Below are 18,451 nucleotides of genomic sequence, written 5' to 3'. Positions count from 1 at the left end.
CCACACAAGAGAAAGGACCAATCCCTCATCATGGACCAGATGTGATATTTATTCCTTTAGAGAAAGGGATTTAGTCAAGTTTCATCTATAAAAGCAGCTAAAAAATAAACTGAATTGTAAAGTAAAATATAATGAAGCAAAACAAAGAAAAAGAAAAAGAATAAATGAAAATGAGAAAGAGAGCTGAGACTCACTTGCTCTGTGACCTGAGCCAGGCCACTGACTTCTCAGAGCCTTGGTCTCAGGACAGAGTGCAATGCAGCCCACCTTCCCATTTTGGTTACTTTCTTTGCTTTCTGTATTTATTATGTTTCCTTTTATACTTAACAAAGTGCATCCACAGTCATCCTGTTACAATGAGGCTCTCTGTTCTTCCTGCCAAGGCACACTCCTCATCTTGTGCTCTGAAACCAAGATGTAGAAGTCTCCCACTTTCTTCCATAAAACAAAAAGCAGTTTTTAAATCCACGACATCTTAGAACAAAACAAAAAGAGTAGGAATAGTTTCCATTTATTTAACATGTATTATATTCCTGACAGCGTCCCATGCGAGTCACAACAGCTTAGTGTGATTGATATGACGCAGGTTACATCTTGACATTCTCTTTGAAAGGCAGGACCTGAGACTCAGGAAGAATGTCTTGCCCACCTATAAGCCAAGAACAAAGCCACAGTGGGGACTGGAACTCTGGGCCTCTCGATACTCAGCTTGCTCTTAGCCAACTTTCTCACTTTGACTTCGAATAACTTTGTAAGGGAGCTGGGGCAGGTGCACCAGGCCTCCTTCCAGGTGTGAAGTGGACATCATAACCATGAAGGTGACTCTGTCCTGAGGTCACTTAAAGTAAACATGGCAGATCCCAGGGCTTTGAACTGAAGAGGAAAAACAGCCAGGCGTCTGGATGTTAATCTCAGACTGATGGCGGCGGCTCCTGGGCCTGAGAGCTGCTGCGTCCTCCAGAAGTTTTAAGGGGCCCCAGGGAGCTGGCAAGGAAAGACGCTTCAAATCGGTAGAAAGGTGAAAAAGATATATTTTCCCAGGGAGACTTCAGCAGATGGTCTGTGACACTTGTTCATTCACTCAGTGGGCAGCTATTGAAAGTCTTCTGCATGTTTGGTTGGGTTCAGGACACTTGGTTGAGTACTGGGTGGGAAGAGGTGGGGGTTGTAGGGAACAAGGGAAGGGGATGTTACTAGAACCTCTGCAGTAAGTTCTAGTCTCCTGCGAGCCACGGCAGCACAAGGTGAATTACAGGAAAGGTAGGAAAATGAGACTGAGAAGAAGCTGAGCTTTGGGTCTGATCAGTGCTGCTCTGGGCAGCAAAGACAAAAGCTCCCAGTTTACTGCACCTTTTATTCAGTACATCGGGAGAAACAGATGTAACAGATGACTTGCAGAGAGTTCAGTACATCTTGCATAAATAAGATGTAACAATCCAAGAACAAGGAGGAACTGAGTAGATGTTTGTTCCTCCCAGGATGTTTTCAGCTCTCAGGATGTTTCTTGTCCTGGAGAATCACATCACGGGATCATTGAGGTCTCAGTTGTGACTGGAGGCCAAAATGGAGTTATGTCTCGGAATTCCATAGCTGGGCTGTAGGCAGAACTAAGCTAACCAAATGATTTTTCCCTAAAATTATGTAGCATTGCTCCCGAAAGGGCGTGGTAGGTAGACAGCAAGTGGGTTGAAGGGCAGCTCTGCTCCTCTTTAGCCGTGTGACCATGGGCACGTGACTTCACCTTTCTGACCCTCGGCTGTCTTCTCTCTAGAATGAGAGTGGTAATAGAAACCACTCATAGACGCTTGCATGAAACTTACAATCATTTGTGTTAGATGCTTAGCATATTGCCTGGCAGATACATGCTCAGCGGGTCATAGCTAAAATCATTTATTCAACAAACCCCGACTCAGGCCCTTCTGCATGCTGGGCATTGTTTTCAGTGATATCAATTATTGTTATTATTGACTTATGGTCATCTGCAGATCTGATGTCTTTGAACTGCACTGAGGAGTCTGAGAGCTGATCAGGTTCTCAGTCCAGGAGGTGTGTGGCATACAGATACTGAGCACAGGCCCCAGAGACTTTCAAATTCTCCCAGCTCCACTGCAGAGCTGGAGATTCGGGCCTGTGGAGAGAGGAGACAAGGTACCTCCATCACACTCTGTCCCCGGGTGTTCAGATCACTTGATCACCTTGTCTCTCCTTGGGGTTATTTTTGGGTTGAGTACAAAGAAGGGGTGGTGGGTTGTGTGGGATGAGGACACAGCCTGGGGGGGCGGGGGCGGGGTCCTTCAACAACTACAGCTCTGGTTTTGCCTCCCCGGAATTCCATCCCTGCGCCTGGCCCCCTCTTAGTAACTTGTTTTCACCTTGAACCTAAACAATGATCTCCTGACCCTTGAAGATGCAGACTCTGATGGAGATGAGGAGGAGGAGGAGGAGGAGGAGGGGGAGGAAGGTGATCCATTACCATGCACCGAGTGCTCATCAGGGCAGTTTTGCACATGTCCTCCCTGACTCTGGGATCGGGTCTTATTATTTCAAGTCATAAACAGGGGCACAAACAAGAATATGAGGCTGAGAAAGAACACATGACTGTCCTAAAGCTACACATTAGGGAGAAACAGAGCTAGATGCAAACCTATGATGCCACTAATTTTGTCATTAGGATTCATTTTTTTTGAATAGCAATGGTAAGTGAAATACAGCAGTCACACAAGCTTAAGTACTGCATGGCATCTCTCATTTGAGTAAGGCAAAGCACAAACAAACAGAATAATAAGGATGGCTAGAGGGCCACTAAGACACTAATACAAAGAGCACAGCACTTACCAGGAATTCTTCTTAGAGTTTTACACATGTTATCTCATTTAGCCTTTGCAGGTAGCTGTTGATCTTGTTTCTCTTTTACAGCTGCGCAAAGAGGCAAAAAAATTATGCAAATTTCCTGTTGGTCAGTGTTGGATCTGAGATCCCTACAAAACAATCTCCCTGTACAGCCTGCACTCTTCTCATTTTTTAAAAAAAATTGTTATGCTTTTATTTTTATGGAGGCCTACCATAAGTATAGTGAGGTGCATACCCTGTGATGAATTTTTTCACATGTGGGCATCACGCTGCATAAGCCCCAGGCCTTAACCTACTAAGCCATGCTGGCTAATTCCCAAACTTCAAGATTGCCTTGAAATTCTTGGACACCACTTAACGTATCCACTGTATTAATACTGATTGCAAACACGTGTGGCATCTATTATGTTCCAGACATGGTCCTCAGCACTTTACATGTGTAAATTTATGTAAGCTCTACCACGCTGGTAATATTCCTAGGGTATTTTTCATTTTCTGGATGTCAAACGGACACAGAGCCATTGGGTTCCCCAGCTATTGAGTCTAGTACTGTGAATTAAACCTGGACAGTTTGGCCCGGAGTCTTTCTTTATTATGCACGTATAACTCCTGTGCAGAAGGTGCTGTTCCCAATTGCACTTTGCAGATGAGACAACTAAGGCTCCCTGAGGTCAAAACAACTTGTCTGAATAGCTCCACTGGGAAGCCACAGGCTGAGGCCTCTACTGAAAGTCTGTTGCTCTGCACTGAATTGCTGATTTGCTCCTTCTCGCTGGGATCCCTAGGCTGGCGGAGGGAGGGAGTTTGTCTATTGGGTGCGTAGTACTGCACTGCACTCTCCTGAGCAGCCTCTGACAGCAGAGAAGACCTGGAAGAAACATGCTCCCTGTCAGGAGTGGCAGTGTCCTAAGTGCCACTTGTGGAGGCCATGGCCAAATAAACGCTTGTCTGTCTCCCTAGCTCACTCCCGTCCCTCCCCCAGCTCCTGGGTCTACCTCTCCCTAGCGTCTCCTGGGGGGATAGTAAATCTTGGGTTTCCCATTTTCCTCTGGCTCCAAAGGATATGAATTCTGTAAATCTTGGCATGAGTGACCATCAAGATGCATAAAATATGACAGGAAGGAGGCCAGGGAGGCAGAGTTTACGTAGAGCGCAGCATCCAGAGTGGGGAGGGGCAGATTGGGGGTCCTTAGGGACCCCTTGGGCTGGAGCTCAGCTGCAGACAGACCCTGCAGCAGTCTCGAGCTGTACTAGAAGGACGGGCACTTCCATGCGGAGGTCCCAGGGGCCCTGCCACTGCAAGGGGCCGAAGTGACAAACTGCAGAGTCCACGTGTCCCCTGCCCTGCTCCTCACTCTTGGCCCTTGACTCCAAAGAGCTGGGGAGAGCAAGGAGATCCATCCATTAGGGTGACAGGGCAGCAGGAAGGACTTAGCTTCGATGGAGGAAGAACTTCCTGCGAGAGAAGATGATTAAGTCCCGGATGAGTTATTGACAGAGGCGCTGGAAGGCACTTCCTGATGTGAAGACGAAGACGGATGGTCCTGGGGCTTCGAGAGTTCAGCTCTGGCTGGCTCTGTGGCTCGGTGACCTCTATGGGGAGCCTCTTCCTCCACTGCATCTGTTTCCAAGGTCATTCGCGAGTGCTTAGCACTTCCAAAACTCTTCTCTGACAGCAGGCTGCATGTTTTTGGTCCTTTTATTATTGTTATTATTTGCACTGTAAAATTATTACACTTCCATTGTGAATCTGAAAAGATCCAAATGATTGAAGCAAGAGAGAAGTAAAAAAGTTTTCCCTTCTACTTCGCTCTGCAAATCCTCCTTTTGCTATCTACAGATCACTACTGTTAAGATTTTGTGATAAATCCTAGCAGGCTTTTAGAAATGCATACTCACACACAGTGGTCTTTGATGATTTTCATTTTTAAACATAGGTTGCAGACTACATGCATTTTTCTTTTTCTTTTTCTTTTCTTTTTTTTTTTTTTGGTACCAGGGATCGAACTCAGGACCTTGCACTTGCAAGGCAGGCAATAGAACACTGAGCTAAATCTCTGGCCCCTATGTGCATTTTTTTGATATTTGCATTTTCACCTATAACATCATAAGCATGTTTCCAAGTCAGTACTGATGTTTCATTTTCATTTTTAGACAGTTACTTCATATTCTATCATCTGTATATACCATGATTTATTTAACCAATCTTCAATTGGTTTAATTCCAGGTTGTTTCCAAATTTTGTTAATGTATAAATGGTGCAATATATCACAAGTCCCTATGTCCCTCTGTGCTTATAAGGGCATTTATTTATTTCCCTTCCTTCCTGCCTGCCTTGCTTCTTTCTTTCCTTTCCTCTTTCTTTTCTTCTTCCCCTCTCTCCCCTTTCTTTGACAGGGTCAAAGCATTTTCTGATCACTGCAGAGAATGTAAAAAACAAAAAAAACAACACAAAGGACAAAATACACAATATAAATATATTCAACACTATTGAACTGTAGGATTAAAAGTGGTTATGATGGTGTATTAGCTTTTGGTTACTGTGGTAAAATATCTGAGGCAAGTTGCTTATGAGAAAAAACTTATTTAACTCACAGTTGTTGGTTTGGCATCTGGCGAGGGTAGTAGATGATGTCACATCTCAAACCGGGAAGCAAAAAGAGAGATCCACATCCCACAATCCCTTTTGACGACACACTCCCAATGACCTAAGAGCCTCCCCCTTGGCCCCACCTCTTAAGGGTTCACATTTCCCAGCACCACCACCCTGGGGACCTCATTCCAGGCACATGAACCTTTGGGGGGGACATAAAGCATATCCAAACTTTAGCAGATGGTAAGTTTTACGCTCTATGTCTATTTTCACATTAAATCTTTTTTTCAATTTTATTAGTACATGTTTGCAATTCATGCAGTTTACAATCATCTTGGGAGGGGTTACATGCACATCTTACAGTTTGTTTCTTTTTCTTCCCCTTCCCCTTCCCTGCCCTTTCCCTTCCCTCAGTGGTTCGCCATCCCCTTTCATACTTGTTGATATTATTTGTCTTAGTTCATGTTATGGCATATTAACTGGGGTTATTAGGTTTGTGTACATGGCATATCTTTATTCTTTTTATTTTCCCTTCTTCTCCTCCTCTCCCTCATCCTAGTTCATTTGGACTGCTTCCCTATTGCTACAGATCCGACGCCTTGTCCTTTTGTATCCATCCTATACCATTTTCTTTCTACTTTGTTTCATTCAGATGGGAGTTACCATATGATATTTAAGCTTGTGTGTCTGATTTATTTCACTCAATATTATATTTTCCAGGTGTATCCATTTTCCCACAAATGTCTCAAATTTGTCATTCCTTATAGCCAGGTAGTATTCCATTCTACATAGGTACTATGATTTGTTTATCCAATCATCTGTTAATGGCTACTTCCGGGATCTAGCAATTACAAATTGTGCTGCCATAAATATTGGTGTGCAAGTATTGCTGGAGTATGATGATTTAAATTCTTTGGGGAAGATACCTAATGGGGGGGGGTTGCTGGATCATATGGAATTTCTAATTTCAGTTCCTTGAGAACTTTCCATGCTGATTTCCATAATGGTTGTATTAGTTTACATTCCCACCAACAAGGAGAGGGCTCCTTTTTCACCATAGCCATTCCAGCATTTGTTATTTCCTAATGATTGCCATTCTTTCTGGAGTAAGATTGAATTTTAAGAGTTGTTTTAATTTGAAATTCTCTAATGGCCAGAGATGTTGAACATTTTTTCATATATCTGTTGACCATTTAAATTTCTTCCTCTGTCAAGTGCCTGTTCATTTCTCTTGCTCATTTCTTGACTAGGTCTTTCATTTTAGGAGGTTTAATTTTTTTTGAGTTCTTTGTGTATTCTAGAAATTAGACTTCTTTTTGAGGAATAACTGGCAAAATTTTTTTCCCATTCTGTAGGCTGTCTCTTCACTCTACTTATTGATTCTTTTGCTGGACAGAAGATTTTAGTCTGATATAACCCCATTTGTTGATTCTTGCTACTTCTTGTGTGACTGAGACTGTTTAGAAAATCCTTTCCTACATCTATGCCTTCAAATGTTTTATCTATTTTATCTTCCAGAATGTTTAATGTTTCTCTTTTAGTGTTTACATCTTTGATCCATTTTGATTTTACTTTCATATATGGTGAGAGATAAGGGACCGGTTTCATTCTTCTGAAATCCTCAACAGGATATTAGGAGATAGAACACAGGACATTATCAAAAAGGTCACACATCATGATCAAGTAGGTTTCATCCCAGAGATGCAAGAATGGTTCGACGTAAGTCAATAAATGTAATACATCACATAAACAGGTCAAAAACCACATGATCATATCAATAGATACAAAAAAGGCTTTCAACAAAATCCAAAAACCTTCATGATAAAAACCCTGAAGAAAACAGGTATAAAAGGACCATCCCTGAATATGATAAAGGCTATTTATGACAAACCAATAGCCAGCACCATGCTAAATGTGGAAAAACTAAAAGCATTCCCCCTAAAATCAAAAACAAGACAAGGATGTTTACTATCACCCCTTCTATTCAACATAGCCTTTGAAAAACTAGCCAGAACAATTAGGCAAGAGAAAGAAATAAAAGGAATACATATAGAAATGGAAGAACTCAAATTATCATTATTTTCAAATGACATGATACTCCACATAGAAGTCCCAAAGAACTTCACCAAAAACTCTTAGAATTAGTAACTAACTTCAACAAAGTAGCAGGATATAAGATCAACACACAAAAATCATTAACATTTGTATATACCAACAAGGAACAGGATGAGAAGGATATTAAGAAAACAGTACCATTCACAGTAGCTTTAAGAAAAATGAAATATCTATGAATTAATCTAACCAGGGAAGTGAAAGACCGTTACAAAGAAAACCACAGTACCACGAAGAAGGAGATTGAAGAGGACATCAGAAAATGGAAAGATGTCCCCTGATCCTGGATAGGCAGAACCAATATTGTCAAAATGGCCATACTGCCAAAGCTGTTATACAGATACAATGCAGTCTCAAACTACCAACCGAATACTTTACAGATCTAGAGAAAACAGTGCTAAAATTCATATGGAATCAGAAGAGACCCAGAACAGCAAAAGTAATTCTGGGCAATAAGAACAAACCAGGTGGCATAGCAATACCTGATCTCAAGCTATACTACAAAACATTAGTGATAAAAATGGCATGGTGGGCTGGGGATTTAGCTCAGTGGCGCTGTGCCTGCCTTGCATCGATTCCCAGTACCACACATACATGGTACCGGAACAAAAAACAGACATGTGGCTCAATGGAACAGAATTGAGGATACAGAAACCTCACCAGACACATTCAGCTATCTGGTCTTTGACAACAGGGCAAAAGCATATGTTGGAGGAAAGACAGCCTATTCAACAAGTGGTGTTGGGAAAACTGTTTATATGTTTGCAGAAGTATTTCCACATTTTTTAAAAAAAGAACAAAAGCAAAAAAGAAAACAAATCCAATAATTTTATATCCTGAAAAAAATTTCTCTTTCCCCTGTAGATATTTTTTCTCTGCATTGATACACTGAATTTACTAATTTCTAAGCCTTTAATCTGTGTGTACTTAATATGTCATGACTCTCTTTTGATATAAGTCAACATCACTGTGAATGGCTATGTGGTTTCATGTGTTAACAATAAAATTAATGATGGTAAGCTGCTGCTGGGGAGTTACTATGTGCCAGGCACTGTTCTACACCCTTCACATACAACCGTATTTAACCTTTGCAGCAATGCTATGAGGTTGTCACTATTATGGTACATCCTCAAGATGGAGCGAGGCTCAAACCATCTTATGCAGGCTATGTTCTTGATCAGCCATTTTCTGCTATCTTCCCCAACACTCCTCAACACAATGAGGGGCAGCCTAGTGTGGATACAAGTAACCATTCCTTGGGTCTAAGAAATGGGTCCACCCTGAGCTCCCTAATGCTTCCTTGTCTTGATACCCCCCTGCACAAAGGAACTGCTAAGAGTAGCTTCTATTGTAAGATTCTTGAGTGTAAATACACACATACACATACACACTGTATTCATTTCCCATTGCTGCTAAGACAAATTGCCACAAACTTGGCAACCTAAAACGAGAGAAACTTATTCTCTTACAGTTCTGGGGGCCAACAGTGCAAATGAATCATACAGGGCTAAAATCAAGGTGCTGGCAAGGCTGGTTTCTTCTGCAGGATCCAGGGGAGAACTGATCTGTGGCACGTCTAGTGGCTGTGGACATTCCTTGTCCTGAGGTTGTGTTACGGTTTAAGGTATAAAATGTCTCCCCAAATTGTCACGTGTGTGGATGGTGACTGGGTCATGAGTCTGCTATGCTCATCAGAGGAGCAATCCACTGACGGTAGAAGGCGGGCCGTCCCAGGCAGGTCACCGGGGGGGGGGGGGGGGGCGTGACCCGGAAGTTATATCGTCCTCCTCAGCTCCTTCCTTCCTCTTTCCCTCTGCTTCCTGGCTGCCATGGACTGAGCACCTTTTCCTCCTCCAGGCCCCTCTGCTATCCGGTTTGTCTTGGAGCCAGCTGACCATAAACTGAGCCAGTATAAACCTCTCCTCCTTTGAGTTGCAGGTGCGATGGGCAAGTGACGGAGACAGGCTGCATCACTGTGACCTCTGCTGCTGTTATCACAATCCTTCTCCTCTTCTCCAGTCAGATCTCCCTCTGCCTCCCTCTTCTAAGTCCACTTTTACTCACATTTAGGACTTACTAGAATAATCCTGGATAATTGCACCATCTCAAGATGCTTAGTCACATCTGTAGAGTTGCTTCAGCAGGTAAGGCAACACATCCTCCAGCTCCAAGCATTAGGCACTGAATGTCTCCGAGGCCTTTATTCAGCCTAGCATGTGTGTGTCTCCTCGCAGGCAAGCACTTGGTAGCACCAGGGGTAGACATCATTTCTGCTTCTTCCAAGCAGTCTTGGTATCTATGATAGGAAAGACTCACATCTGCATTTCTCTATACATTTTAACTAAAATAAATCTATAGCTTTTAAAAGTAAGGACTGCTTCAGGCTACACTTTTTTTCAAGATAAGGAGTAAAAAGAAGAGCTATCATAGGTAAGAACTGATAGTGATTTCCTCTGCAAACTCAAGGAGATGCCTCTTGTGGTTACCCTGCCCCTGCTCTGCTGAGTCTCAAACCCCATCACCTTGTTCTGCCCCAAGCTCCTCCTCTTCTTTTGCTCTCAGAGGTCACCTGCTTCAGAGAAAAGTGGGAGCCATGACTTCTTGGCTCAGTCCCCTCCTTTTCTGAATCCTAGCACCAACTGTAACCTACATTCTAAAATGTCTTCCTTTCCTTCTGCCAAAATAAAAGGGAAGTCCCTCTCTAGTCCAGTGTGACTCCTTTACTTGAGCATCACTCAATCTCTCCTTTTAAAGAGAATTTACACTGTCCTCTATGCCAGATAGTTTCAAACTCTGGTCTGTAAAAGGCTAGTGGCCTGTCACATGGCAAAGGAGACTTCAAGGGGGAACATATTTTCTGTATATCTGCCCATCCATCCGTCTATCTGTCCATTTATTCATCTGTCAATCCATCCATTTGTCCATCCATCCATTTATCCATCTGTCCATCCATCTGTCCATCCATGTCTTCATCCACTTATATATCTGTAATCTTTCTACTATCATCTTCTATGCTAGGATATATTGGAAGTCTATCTACCTTCTCATCCTACACGTACTCTTCTATACACCTCTTACCTTGGCCACCTGAAAAATTCCCAGTCTATTAGAATATTAAGGGTCCTGAGAAGAATTTCAGAACAAACAAAACTAATCAAAGGCTGTTTATTTGTGTTTCTCCCAATAGTCTCCAAACTGAATTGAAAAATAGTCCCTTTTCCATGTGTCTTGTCTTTTCTTCTTCTCTTCTCTTCTCTTCTCTTCTCTTCTCTTCTCTTCTCCTCTCTTCTCTTTTTTCTTTTGCTACTGGGGATCGAACTTTGCAGGACATCTCTGAGGTTAGAGCCCCTTGGATCACCTTCTAGGCAATACTAGTCTGTACTTCTTGAATGGAATTTCTAACGGTCCCTTGCTGAGCTCTTGGAACTTGAGTCACCACCACGAACTAAGCACCTATTATGCCCCAGCCACGTTCTACTCACTGTTACTCTACATCTAATGCCTTTATGCAATCATATGTTTCTATACTCATTTGACAGATGCAGAAAGAGAGGCTCAGAAGTGAAGTGTTCACCATATGTTAGTAGTGAGTTGGGGTTTCAGTCAAGGTTTTCATGAACCCAGAGTCTGTGATCCAACCTTCCACTCCTAGAAATGGAAAAGCCAAAGGTTATACTTTTATCTTTTACAACATGATTGGTTTCACCAAAGAGACCTTCCCTGGCTAATTTCTTCAGAGGATGCCAGCTTCCTAAAATCTTACCTGCCTCAGTGCAGGAAGGGCTCGAATGTATTAAATCCAGAAGGACAGACCAACAGCCCCTCTCCTTTGGTGGCACATTTATAAACAGATGCAAGACAGGAAATGGGCACCCTCCACCCCTGCTCCAGGGAGTCTGGGACAGAACAAAGAGCAGGGTTCTGTGCCCAAGCGGTGCATGCCTGGAGCCTATAATGTGATTGCTGCCTGATGGCGCGAAATGCATTCAAGGCACAGGTCCATCTGGTTTGTGTATGGGGAACGAGCTGTTAAAGTGTCAGGACTTTACTTCTCTGGATTCGAGGAAGTCTCATGAGGTTTTATTGAGCAGTTAAGATGGGTATAAACCTCACTGGCAACCAGCTTCTCCAATGTGAGCTAAAGACAGGTACAGTTCACAGGATAGAGAAGTACAAGGCTAGAAATAAGAGGATGGACCCCAAGATAATCAGAGCCGGGGCTTGAGAGCCTGAGTCCACTGCTACTGCACCATCGGCAGTGTCTCTTCCCCCCCTCCGAGCCTCCCACTCTCCTCTGGGGGGCGGCGATGATGTTACCTTGCCTAGTTCATGGAGCTGTTTGGATACAAAAGGCAGTGAGAGCTGTAGAGCTGCCTCCTAATGGGTGGCATGGTCATTAGCTTTTTTTCCTCCCCTCTCTTGGAAAGAGTCAGAAAGGGGTACAAACAAGAAACTTGCCTCTCATCTCTGTCCTCCTCTCTTGGTAGAGTTAGGCAGCATTTCTAGGTATCATTCTAAAAGAGGACCAAGAAGGACTTGCAGCTACTCTGGGCTGCATGGAATTGACTGCTTCTGAAGGCCCGTCAGCCTTGGAAAGAATATAGGAATTTGGCCCCAGGCTGAGTAAGGTCAAGAGGACAGGAAGAGGTTTTAAAATAAGTTGGCAGACTCCTTGATGGCCTCTCTTCCAGACAGAGTCTGAATCCCCTCTCCTTGACTACGGGCCAGCCTTAGCCACTCACTTCCAAGGAACACAGTAAGGTGGAAGGGAGGGCCTGTGGCCTGGCAGTAAGCTAGGAAAGGTGCTGGAGCTCCTCTCTTGTGCTCTGGCTTGGGACACTCACCTAAGACCTCCAGGACTTGAATCATCTCTGCATCTCTCTCTTCCAACCACATATTGCCTTTCCTCTCTTTTGATATAAGATTCCATTTTCTCCTGCAAATGGGTCTTCTGCATGCAGCTGCATTAAAGGTAATGTGTTTGCAGATACTCCCATGATTATATCTTTACCATTTCCTTTCTCCCACTGTCCTGATTTAAATTTTAAAGAATTCCAATTGGGTCACATTTGTGAGTTAATCAAAATAGCATTGAGTATGAACCAATATTAGTGGTCATCCCAGGTCACATGTCCAGCCTTAGTGCTTGGAATTAGGAAGGAGGAGTGGGAGCAGGAAAGAATTCCAATTGGTTGTCTTTGGGTCACATCCCCATTTGTGAACCAATCAGAATAGCCAGGAGGATGAACCACTATTATTGGTCATCCAAGGTCACATGTCCAGCCTTAGGATTTGGCGTTAGGAAGGGGAAGTGGGAGCATGTCAAAATACTATGACATGAGCAGAACTGCATGATAAGGAGAAAGGATGGTTCTCTCCCCAAAATGTGAGTGCCTTGAAAGTCGGAAATTTGCACTTAGAAAGGCAGGAGAGCTGGGCGTGGGTGGTGCAGACCTGTAATCCCAGGATTTGGGAGGTGGAGACAGGAGGATCGCTGTAAGTTTGAGGCCAGTTTGGGCTACGTAGTGAGCTGAAGACCAGCCTGGACTACACAGTGAGACCCTGTCTCAAAAAAAAAAAAAAAAATCGGAAGAGAGATATTCAGATGAGTGAATAAGGGTAGACATCCAGGTCAGCAACTGTCATGTATATAATTTCCTGTTTGCTTTTTCTGTCCAACTTTAAGGAGCGGACATCATAGGTCATATATATACTGCAGGCCACATTTCCAGGGCTCACATAGTGTCCGGTACATAGTAGGCACTCAGGAAAACCTTGAATCCTTTCTCTGCTGTGGGAGGTATTGGGGTCAAGCCCTAGAAGGAGGGGTGAGGAGCTCCTGAGTAGATGATGTGGCAGTGGTATTGCACACATAGAGGCAGGAGTCATTCACTGGGGGTAAGCCTTTAGCTTCTCACTGATTTTCTCCTTTTCAGTTTTCTCACCTCTAAAGTGGGCTCAGTAACGAAAGGGTGTGGAAAGGACTCAGAGACAAAGTGTATGAATGGACTCGAATACTCTATCAGATACCGATCATCATCCTCAGTGTGTCTGTGGACACATTTGTCACCCTTTCTGTGTAAGCTGGCTCATGGACCCGCCTTTGGTGATTAACAGATATCTAGTCGTACCTGCTGTCCGTGACTCTGGCTCTCTCAACACCCACGTCTGTCCTAGGGAAATAATCCTTCCTGCTCCCGTGTAGGCCGCTGGTCGAGGCAGGATGCCTTTTGGATGGGGAGTGTGGGGCAGACTCCCCTCCTCCCCTCCCTGCGAGTATGAGTTGCCTTCTTGCCATGTGGCTCTTGGGTTCACATCACCTGACCAAATGGGAAACAGGTTTTGGAGAAAGGGACAAGGAAAACTAATGTGGCTTTTAATTTCTAGTGACATTTCGTCAACCTCAGCGTCTTCTTCACTCCAAGGCCTTGGGGACTCCAGCTGAAATGGAGGCTAAGGAGATGTCCCTGAAGAGGGAGAGGGAAATGGCAGAGAAGCAAGCTCCAGGCATCCTTGTGGCATCTGTGGGAGCCAGAGAGCTTGGGCTCTAGCCCGTGACTCTTGCGTCTAACTCTAATTTTGCAGTGAAGTCTAGGCTTCTGCCATGTCTCTGGCGCTTACTGGCTGAGTGACCTTGGGCACATCGTCTTACTCATCTGAGCCTGAGATGTGTCACTGCAGGATGGGACCAGTGGTTCTCACTCCACCTGCATCCTCACTGCATCCATGAGACAGGGAGAGCCCCAAGGCCAAGTTCCATGCTTTCTCTCCTGGATGTCTGCAATAGGAGTCTCTCAATTCTCCAGGTCTCTTCCTATAAATTCCATTCTTAAAGCCCTAGACTTCCACTGGTACATGATGAACTGGTCTAGAGCCCATTGCAGTAGTCCTGAGTGTTTTACTCAGCACCCATATTGCCCCTTACTGGGTTAGGCACTAGGCACATAGTTCTATGACGCACACGATAATTATCTTTGTCCCTGTGGGAGATGGAGCAGTTTCTCCTAAGAAAGTGAGGTGCCTTGGGCTGAATAAAGGGGAGAAAGATGTAGAAAAACAAGGTGTTCATGACAGCAACTATCATATATATATATATCTGTCTGAGTTAATTCATAGATATGGTATGGAATTCCTCCTGGTTTTCTTGGATTTCTTCCTTGCTCTTGAAACTCAGATGGCCAATCCGCTGCCATCTTGTGGGGAAGCCCAAAGGAGCTCACATGGGGAGATCACAGGGAGATAGTTCAGCCTCATGTAGATATGCTGGCCAGTGTTCCAGGTGCAGTCTCAGCCAACAGCCTGCATCAACCATGTCACACGTGAGTGAAGACACTTCCAGATGACTCCAGCTCTCAGCCATGGGATCACACTCAGCTGTCAAGTCTTCCAGCTGAACCCCTAGACAATGTGGAGCAGAGACACGCTGTTCCTATTGTCCCCTTTCCAAATTCCCAACCCACAGAATGCATGTGAGTGAATAAAATGGTTGTTTTATGTCACTATGTCTCAAGGCATTTTATGATAAAGCAGTAGTACCTGAAACACTTCTCCTGCCTCTCTTCCTCTTTCTTTCTCCTCCCTTTCTTCCTCCTCCTCTTGTTGATGCTATCTCCTCCTTCACTTTATTATTATTACTAAGTGCCATTATGTATCACTTATCTTAGGATAGAAATTGTCAAAGATGCCACTTGCCAAGAAAGCAGAAAGAGCTGTAGTTGATTTTTTATTTTAAAATATTTTTTCCATTCTTTTGTGTTAGTAACATTACACTACCTCTCTGTATCCTAGAAGCCTGATGGGTAGATGTAGATTACTACTTGATCTTAGGAAGGAAGCATCTTGGAGACAGGAGTCAGGAGGGTGCTTAGGGTGAGGCTTGCGATGCTGACCTTTCTTCTTGCTGATACCGAGAAGGGCTGTCTGTCTGGGTGGACGGCTGCCTGGTCCCTGGCTCTGCTCCTCCCTCTCTCCCCCAGTAACTAGAGCACTGAGCTTGGCACATTGTCAGTGATGGATAAATGGTTGTAGAATAGAAGATCAAACAAACAAGTGGCAGCTCCACCTTTCATCGGATTTAAAAAAAAATTTTAAAAACACATTTATTAGAAGATTGAACTTGTGTCAATTTTTGCATCAACTTCTAATATCAGCCTTAAAAGGACATAAGGATGAACCATTCTGCAGTTTGTCTCAATCTGTGCCAATATTTTGTTTTACGTGAGAAAATCCTCCTCAAATATCACTGTAAAGGGAAAGCTTTCTCACCAGTGAGAAATAGTCATACACCTCCAAGCATTTATATATCCACCTTTATAAAACCTATCGACAAATTCTTTTTTTAATTATAAGGGATAGTAAATATTGAACTGAATGAAAATGAAAATGCAACTCATAAAAATAGTGAGATTCAGCCAGAGCATTGTTTAAAGGTAAGTTTACCCCTTATATATTTACATCAGAACACAGGTTCAAAAATTATTAATCTAAGCTTTTGTTGTAAGAGAAGTTAAAAAAGAAGAAAAAGTTAAACCTAAAGCAAACTGAAAAGGAGTACAAGGAACCCTGATGAAATTGCTGTATGTCTTGATTGTGCTGAGGCTGTGTAAGGGCATAAATATATTAAAAAACAAACGTGACAACATTTACCAAATTTTACGTTTAAAATAGGTGCATATTATGGGATGTAAATTTTATCTTTTATTTTAATGTACTACAAGTGACATCAATTCTATGAAAAAACAAAACTTCATAACAAAGTTGAGAATAACAATGGCAAGTACAGTGTCGGTCACGGTCTTAAAAGAATATATTTTTAATCGCAAATCCATCTCTCAACTCACCTCCTAAGAAAACTTTCCTTTTTTTTTTTTGTCAGTTGAGGAACCCTTAGAAAAAAGTCGTGAAGTGGGGCTGGGGCTGCAGATTTCAACCTCCCCAGAAGCTGCAGACTGAGGGGTGGGGGGGGCAGCATTCAGCGCAGAGCCCTCGGATGTGCACTCTGATCTCGCTGTAACCTCCAGCCACTTATCTCTCATCTCTAAATTGGGGATCCCCGAGCCCGGCTCACAGTAAGGCCTCTGAGTTCACAAGCATTCTTGCTGTTGTCGTTGTCTTTGTTAGCAGCAGATGCCCCCCGCCCCCAACCCACTGTCCTGTCCAGGCGCCTGGTCCTGTTCCTTACAATCGCTGCCCCCTGTCTCTCTTGTCCCCACTCTGGATTGCAGAGCTTCCTCTGCAGGACCCAGCCCCGACAATGACGGTGACCGTGGAGAAGCTTCCGGCTAGCTGCTGAGAGCTGTCACTTCCGGGAAGATGGATGGTTATGCTCTCCTTGATGGGGCGCTCACTGAGAGGGATCAGGGACCCACTGCGGGGGAGCAGGGGCTGCTTCTAGTGAGCAGCCCTGGGCCCAGTGGGGGAGCATCAGAGGGCACAGAGGGGTGCTCCTCTGTTTTGATAACATCCAGCCTTACAGAGTAACAAGCCTCCCTGGCACGAAGAATTTGAGGCCAAATGTCAAGGGACCAAAACAGAGAGAAAGATGTATTGTTTCCGTGGACTGTGGGAAAGACTTTAGGGAAGGGAATATTGGAGTTGGATCTTGAAGGATGCACAGGAGTTTACCAGGTAAAGGAGAAGAAAAAATGACTCCAGGTAGAATAATCCAGAAAGGCTAGATTCACAGAGATTTGAAGGATCATAGCACAGTCTCAGTTGGTACAGGGCACTGGAGGAAGCAGAGGACCACACAGCTGGAAAGCTGGAAGAGAGGCCCCTGGTTATGCAAAGCCTAAGTGTCTTGAAAGAGGTTCCTCAGACCCTTCTTCTGCCCTAACTCCTTCCAGACCACCACATCTTTCACTTTGTTTCCTGTTAATTTTTCTCAGTGTGTTCCTTCTCACCTCTAAGACGAGGTTCCCTAGAACTTAACAGAAGGTTCAATGTCCTGTGATTTATTGAAGAAATACTAACGTTGGGGATGTAGCTCAGTGGTGGGGCACTTGCTGAGTGCGTATGAAGCCTCTATTTCCACCCCCAGCACTGCAAAAACAAACTACAAACAACAACAATAAACAAGAGGAGCTCTTAGGAACATGGGGGAGGCAGGTCAGGGAAGGAGAGGAAACCAAGCAAGGCTGCAGGAGAAATGGCTTCCTCCAGGTCCATGCCAGCTCTGGTAGGGAAGCCATACCTGGGAGTTTATCCCTGCCTACGGTGAGGACTCGTCCTCCCACAGAGTTCTCAGGCACATCCAGACTCGGGGAACCCAAGGGCATGAGGGACTGCCTTCCCAAGAGAGTCAGAGTCTGCTTCCCCAGAAGCAGTAGCACCTGGGAGCTGAGAAGAATGCATGGGAGCCATGGTGCAGATGGGAGGGCTCCCAGGAGGAGCCAGGCCCAGACTGGAGGGAGCTCCAGGCCCAGAGCTGCAATGTCCGCTGCTCTACAGTGACAGACTTGGTAGCTCAGTGGCCTCCCATGCTTGCTGTGATGCCACTGGCTGGTGACAGGACATCTCCAGCCCTCTGACCAAAGCTTTACAGTCACACCAGAGTGCACAGGACAAAGTCAACATGCCTTACCTGAGCACTCAAGCCCAGATACATACTATCCCCAGTGTCCTTATCAGCATGGCCACGAACCTTCCACTGAGCCCTGCTGCCCTGAAGCACTAGGGATGATGTTCTCCTCCGGCCCAGGGATGCTCCTTCTTCTGGTCTTCCATCATTCAGAGATACCTCTGTCTGTGAGGCCCACCTCCAATTGCTAGTCACACTGCAGGCTCAGTGAATGCATTTTGAGGTCATGACTTTGAAAATGCTTATTTTCTTTGTCATGGAGTGGTTGGTCCTAGAAGCTAGGGAGAAAAGCAAAGCATGGGGCCCTGGCACTCACT

This window comes from Heterocephalus glaber, unplaced genomic scaffold (assembly GCF_053883595.1).
Source record: "Heterocephalus glaber isolate CG9 unplaced genomic scaffold, H.glaber_assembly_v1.0 deba00001687, whole genome shotgun sequence".
NCBI lineage: Eukaryota > Metazoa > Chordata > Mammalia > Rodentia > Bathyergidae > Heterocephalus > Heterocephalus glaber.
This window is presented reverse-complemented; position numbering follows the sequence as displayed.